This window comes from Acomys minous, assembly GCF_964271855.1.
Source record: "Acomys minous genome assembly, chromosome: 6".
Classification (NCBI taxonomy): domain Eukaryota; kingdom Metazoa; phylum Chordata; class Mammalia; order Rodentia; family Muridae; genus Acomys; species Acomys minous.
In genome coordinates, this window is record NC_140487.1 from 12,527,662 (window position 1) to 12,535,000 (window position 7,339).

At 35.4% G+C, this 7,339-nt stretch overlaps 1 protein-coding gene across 11 annotated transcripts in view; it reads right to left on the reverse strand.

Annotated features, from left to right (window-relative positions):
* Positions 1 to 3,899: 3,899 nt before the first annotated feature.
* The window catches only part of FOXP2 (forkhead box P2), a gene marked incomplete at its 3' end in the record, with an annotated part of 541,625 nt that continues 538,185 nt past the window's right edge, over positions 3,900 to 7,339 (reverse strand). For all 11 annotated transcript variants that reach the window (XM_084784956.1, XM_084784962.1, XM_084784963.1 and 8 more), the window contains one exon: positions 3,900 to 7,339. This exon is cut by the window's right edge and continues 318 nt beyond it.

Consider the following 7,339-nt stretch of genomic DNA (forward strand, 5'->3'; position numbering starts at 1 on the left):
TTTGTGAATTCCTGGGCATGTGATATTCTACCCCCCAGACCCCCCAAAAATAGATATAGATTTCTTGGAAGTTTCCATGGCTATCATTTAATTTCTTCCCAGGCATTTCAAGCCTTTTTAAAAAGTATGATCTTAATGAGACTGTCACTTAAATTCGTGCTTTTCAAGTCACCCAATAATTTTTCTAAGTAGCAAAAATAGAAATTACAGTATCAAATGTGCCCTCAACTCAAGAAAATTAGGATAGTTAGGGTTCTTTGACCATACTTCAGGAAAATGATCACTACTGATGCACACTTCTCCAACAACAGCCTACATTTCTATAGAGATTATAAATGAGGTATTTCTATTTTGTAGTAGAGCTTGTTAGGAGAATATTCCTAAAACAGTCGGCAAATGGGAGGTAAAATAACGTCATATAACACAAAAAACTGATGGTATACAGGGATGAATATAAAATAAACGCTCCTTGGGCAAACAAGGAGAGTGCAGTCTGAGCCACGCTACCGTCAAATGTCTTGGACGCCTCATGAAACTCATGTAGCTCTGCAGAATAATGACGCAAAAAGATCTTCACCTGAAATAAGATTTTGATAAATTGTCTAATATTCTTCAGTCTTTAGTTTTCAGATAATTTTGAGGTATTTCTATTATTATCCCCCTACACCCCACCTCCTGCCACAGGAATATAAGTGAAAGCATGGTATTGTCAGGGTGCTTTCAAAATTCTCACAGGGTGTGTCCCGTGTTTTCTTCATACAGACTTTTTTTTTTTCTATTAAGACTCTGTTGATTTGTTTTCTTGTGGATTAGCTGACCAGAATACAATTCTCGGGTAGAAGCCACTAAATGGAATATTTAAATGCTGGTGTATAGTTGAACTTCAAGACTCTCAGCTTGCTGCTCATTCAAATTTTTATGGGGTTTTATGTTTTAAATAGCTTACATTTTTAGTTTAGGGAATAATGTGAATATAATGAATATATATATATAATATAGCTTTATATCATTGAAAAAATTTAATTTGATAATTTTCTGCTGCAATTTTTTTTTCTCTAATACATTTGATCAAAAGAGCTAGTAGTTAAAAAATTGTGCATTTTGCCCAGTACTTGAATATGTTTGAAGGAAAGTTAAGCAGGGAAGCCAGGTCAGATCTTCTTCCTTGTGTCACATGCGTGAGGACTCTAGGTCGCTGCGTTCACAAGAAAGAGGAAATTGATACCAAGGGTCATTTGTCTCCTATTCTTACCCCTGAGTGCTATTTTGGCAATATGCACATCAATTTCCACGGAGGAATGGTAACTGCCTAATGAACACAGGGACATCTACAAATGTCTAAATAGGGGAGTCCAGTTTCACAGTGATGACGTCTTCAGCACTGCAATGGTGACATGAAGACCTGAAAATCACATTGTGTTCCTAACAGGAACATTTCTTAAACAGATGTCTACATTTGTCTCTCCTTTTTATTCACATTCACTTCTGCCAGTGATCTTCATGGTCAATCAATTTTCTTTTATTGTAATGTCAAATATAAAGGGAAGGCCAATGTGTTGCATGAACAGTTTAAAAAATTAGCCAATGTGTTCTATGAACATTTAAAAAAATATAGGAACAATGGAAACTAATGATCTGTGAGTTTGGGGGTTAAATTTTATTTCATTTTTTAGCAACAGACTAAGGTCTGAAGAGATGGCTCAGTAGTTACAGAGAACCAAATGCTCACCAAGAGGACCTGGGTTGGGTTCCCAGCACCCACGCAGTAGCCCACACCTATTTGTGACCCCAGTTCTAGGATATCTGACTCTCTCTGGCCTCTAAGGTCACACTGGGTGTACACATAGCCGTGCACGGATTTCCAGGTAGCTGCTCACACGTGAAAAATAGAGTTTAAAAAAGAGAGGACAGAATATACTTATTGGAAAGCATTGAGTGAATGTTCACAACAGAGTATCATATCAAATTGCATACCTTGGCTTACAGTCATACCTTGGATTATTATGCATGTATGCGTGGGTACCTGTGTATTGACTCAATATGTCAGAGTCACCTATAAGTTGTAAACGTCCTATAACCTTGGCTCTGATTTCTACTGCTCCATCCATCTACTCAGTGCCACATGTTTTATTTGCTTCTGGGCTGATGGAGACTAGGCCAAGGACCGTGTCAGATGCCCAGGGAAGCCATACTTTACTTTCTCAGGCTAAACATCCTTTTGAAGTAATTCTGTAAACTTTTATAGGGTTTTCGTTAAACTTTAAAAACCGAATAATCGTTTGAAGATGTAGCTGGGATTTTTTTCCTTAGCATTCCAGTGTTGGAATTTTTCTAACTATGATTTTCTATAAGATACCCAACAATGATAATAGGTCACAACAAAGGCTATTTAAACTGCGTTATCTCTGTCCCAGGAACTGAATGTGACTTGCCATTGTAATTGGAGTTTGTTTAGTTATATTCTGTGTTATTTTTAACTTATAAAATTTGAAAGTAACCGTGACCAATATTTTAAGACCATTTTAATCCTCTTCTGACCATGTAAAATATATCTCTGTAGCACAATGCATTTAACTATAGGATAACATGAGTTTGAATATAGTGCTAAATCCAAAGTGTTTGCCAAACCAGTTTTCCTTCTTCCTTACACTATCAGTTTTAACCTCGCAATTATTTTCCCTGTGTTAAAATGTAGAAGGCTCCAGTACTTTATTCTTCTTGTATCATCATTAGTCATTTAACAAAATACACTGGACAGGGAAAGTTAATAATTATTTACTTCCAACTAATCAATACGAAAAAGATGAATTTTAAGAGAAAATTTATCTCACATTCAAATATCTTTTGAAAGAGTTCTTTATCCTGTGGACAGCATTTTAGCCAAGTTACCCTGTCACTGGGACAAAATACATCATTACATTATGCAAAAAATAAAAATATACTCAATGCCTTTATATTCCAATTTACTTTTCCAAACTTTTCTCTGCTAAGGGCCTATTTTGCTGGTGTTTGCCTCTAAAACTATATTGAATTTATGCCCAATACCCTACAAAACTATCCAAAACTTGTGTCTACTACTCCTGTGTATTCCTTACATAGTGCTAGAATGCCGTGAACATGATGTGTTCGTGTGTGTGTGTGTTTGTATGTGTGTGTGTGTGTGTGTGTGTGCTTTTGTGTGTGTAGGCAGTATCAGACAAAAAAGAAATCATCAAAATATCGAAGATATTCATCTCATGTTTTAAGGTTTGATATTTACAATGCTGAGGTCTATTCAAATAAAAACAGGAAAATAAACAATAAAGGCTTCCAGCCAACAAATTTGACCCTGGGGATACTTCTTATTAGAATGCATCTGACAAGCAGCTAAAAACTTTACTGACTACATTTGAGCAGGATCCACTTTAGGATTCGTCATTTCCTAGGACTTTATTTTTAAACACGTTACAAGACACGGGCACAGAACTGTATAGCCTGGCTGTGGCAGAATGGTCTCTCGGGTAGAATAAAATCCTACTGGTTATAAATGGGTAAAAAAGGATTAGATTTTTTTTATTTGTGCTTCAGAAATGTAACCAACTGAATGAAATGGTTTCATATACATTTTTACATCCAGAAGTAGTGACACACTGTTTATACATTAATTCTATAGGAAAATGTACATCCTTCTCTTCTGCTTAGTAAGATTTGTCAAATGTTCTTGGATGGGGGAAAAAAAAAAGCCCCTTTCATCGCAATCTGAATGAATGAAGCAACATGAGTTAGTCAGTCATGTTCCTTTCAATAGTTATGTCAGGAAAGGTACTGTCCAGGTGTGTGTCAATATTGACACGAGTAATACCGTACTTACAAATTCTCAAAAAACGTAAATGCCCAATTTAAAAACTCTACAAAATAGATTTTGCAACTGATTCTGCCCAGGAACATTAAAGTCCAGGACCATTTATTTTAAGTGTACTTCTGTGGCTCCATTCCTAGCTGGCTGTTCTTCGATTCCCTAATCACACAGAAATGCATTCTTATGAAGTTAAGCAGCTACAGACACAGAATGCTGATGACAGTTCTCTTTATCTGACTCAGGTTTAAAAAAAAAAACCCAGTTCATGGTAATTCTACCAAATACTTGTAACAGTCACATAAAATTTTAATTGATTTTTAAACAATACAACGGTGCCATGAATCCAACACATAGAATATTAGTTTTAAGCCCACTAGGTTTAAGCAATTGTGTCGTTGTAGACTCAAGCTATGTAAAATAGAATCTGATAACTCCCTGGTGTTAGAGGTAGACAGTTTTCTTTCAAATCCTAGGTTTGGTCCTTTATTTTATTCAGCAGTGAAAGCCATGAATACAGAACAAATAACAGCTGTTACAATTCTCAACCATGACTTCTAACGTCAGAGAATTCAAAGTATGAACATAGTACACAGTAATGAAAAGTATCAAAAATTAGTTTACCTCAAAGAAGATAAATAAAACAGGTATATCCCACCAATACATAAACAGATGTTTGTGCTACAGTTAAAATTTGCTGTATACAAAAGATCATAGTCCCATAATCAGTTTATGGTAGAAGCAAGAATACATGAGCCATTTAAATTGTCAGACATTATGCTTTATAAGGTATGCACAGAAGTTCAAGCAATAAATACATACATTAGTTCAAAGCCTTACAATAGCTACGCAAAGCAGATGCAGAAAAGCAGGTTTGCTATTACTAGCAAGCAATGATAGAAGAGTAAAAATCCATGAAATGCATTAAAGCAACATTTTTCTTAGAAAAAGTCTGGTCATTTATGGGTCCACCAACATTTTTACATAATATGCACAATTATCAAAATACAGACCAAGCATTTCAGAAAACTCCAAAAAACCTAAAATCTATTTTCAAAGCAATTGCAGTTTTGGAGGTTTTTCTGGTATAATGTGCAAGCAGCTATTTTTTTTAAAATTGTATTCATATAAAACCCATGCAAAACTCTACAGGTATATGCATTCTGTGGCTGAGACTTCCTTTCAAAAGTTTTGAAACTGAGGTATGCATACTTTAGCATTGTAGTCTTAGGCCACCCTCCCATGGACAGCTCTCCAAGTTACTTCCAGTCCATCAAGCTTTTTGGAACAAGCACCTGAAAGATTCGTTTCCCTTTCAGATAATCTTTACAGCAGTATCCTAGACATCAGAGAACCATCCTTCAGAATACCAATCTCTCTTTTGATACCATATCAATAACTTCCGGTTCGTTGATCATGACCCAAAGACAAACATAATGAAAAGTAGCCGTTACTGTGACGTTCTCATGTTTCATGCAATCTGCCATAATTGTTCTAACTTTTTTCTCTTTTTTTTCTCTTTTTTTTCTTTTTTTTTCTTTTTTTTTCTTTTTTTCCTTTTTTCTTTTTCGCAGAGGTAGAAGCTTTCAGAAAGCCTTTTGGGTAAGTGGGAAAACCCTTTTGAAAGCCGTTATGTCCTTTTATTTGGTGTGATAGATGACTGGGTATCTCTCTAACTCTATTTGCTGACTTCAGCAAAGGATAAACATTGAGCTTAGTTTGCAAGAACCGGCTCCATCACATGGACCCGGGACATATGTTAAGCTCTAGCAGCCACCTTCTGTCAAAACTGTTTGTAAAGCAATAACCATAATCAGGTTATGAGGTCCCTTGGTTGGGGGAAAAAGTATTATCAAGACTTGGCACAGCACATGAAAAGCAACACGTAAAGTCTCTAGGTTTTAAGCAAACGTCTGACTATGCTATCTTCAACTACCACATAATGTATTCTCATCATTTGGGGTTTAGAGTTGTCAAGAAAATCAGCATTCCAACAATTTGGCCTGTGCAAGTCTTTGAAGGGAGTGTGTTAGTGTTCATATCCCGTATAAGCAGAGGCAGAATTATATGTAACTTTGGTTTGACTGAAAGTAAATACCATGGGCTACACTTGTATAATCTTTGCTTTCAGTGTAAAAACTCAGCTAGATCACTTTAAAATCGATAGGAAATTAATTTTTGGCTTTACTAGACCTTTTATGTTTGGTTCCTACTTTTTGTTTTTTTTGTTTTTTGTTTTTTGTTTTTTGTTTTTGTTTTTGCTTTTTTTTTTCATTATAACTTAAGACTATAAAAAAATAGTACACAACAGAGATTAAGACCATACAAGACATGTACTTGTAACAACATGTACTCACCACCAAAAAGAATTGACTGGATGGGCGAAAACAAAAACACAATGTACTATATATATATAACAATACGCAATCTGCATTTGCATCAAGTACATAATTGTTTTGGTCAGTGATCCACATTTGTTGCTTTCTAGCATGTCATAACTTCCACTGCAGGTTTTTGTGCTCACCTCTGTCTTTAATGAAAGCAAATCTTCATTGCATTTAGATGGACTTTTGGCCTCAGAAGATTACTCTGTGATTGAATGAACTCTTTTAGTTGTGGTTTTTGTCATATTTCTTTGTTTAGGGCTAAATGAAAAGATCCCAGAGGTCATCAGAAAACAGCAGGTAGTTCATGGAAAAGGTTCCTTTGTACTAATTGAAGTTACAGAAGGCTGACCAAAGCATGTGGCTGCTTCTGTCCTTGAGCTCTTGGCCATGGTTAGAGTTGGCTTTGGTTTGCAGCTGTAGCCTTTGACTGTGTTTGCAGGTAGACAAAGCTTTATCACAAGGAGGTAAAGAGTACAGTTGTAAAATCTATGCAGATATGCAAATGTTCCTACGGTGCTTGCACAGATAATGTCAGCTTAGGATTGCACTTTACATCTTAACACTAACAGCACAGACTGGAAGCCTAAGGTTTTAGATGGTTGCAACAGTCTAATTACTGTGTTTTGTAATAACTAACTTATGTCATTTACAGTTGGTGGCACCAACATAAAAAACTAATGTTCTGTTGTTTAAAATTCAGCTAGATACAAGCAGTGACACTAATTTCTGATACTACTCCTGTGCAAATTAAAAACAATAGCAACAAGTTGAACTTGACCAGCAATTGTTTCTAACATTACAACTACTGAATGCTGGGAAATTCACATTAATGAAACTAACACTATTTTTGGCAGTATATGAGGCGCAGTTGCTTTCTATAGGACATGTATCCTCATATTCAGTCATTTCATGAACCCTTAAGAGCCACATTTTTTAAATGGGCAGAGCCGTTACGGATAAAACAGTTCTTTTTTTTTTCCCAAGAAAATCAGCTTTTTGACTTTTTTTTCCTAAAAAAAAAAAAAAAAGAAAAGAAAAAAAAAAAAGAAAAAGAAAAGGAAAGTAAAGTAAAGCAAAAAGTAAAATAAAGACAGAGAGAGAAGAAAACAAGCAATTT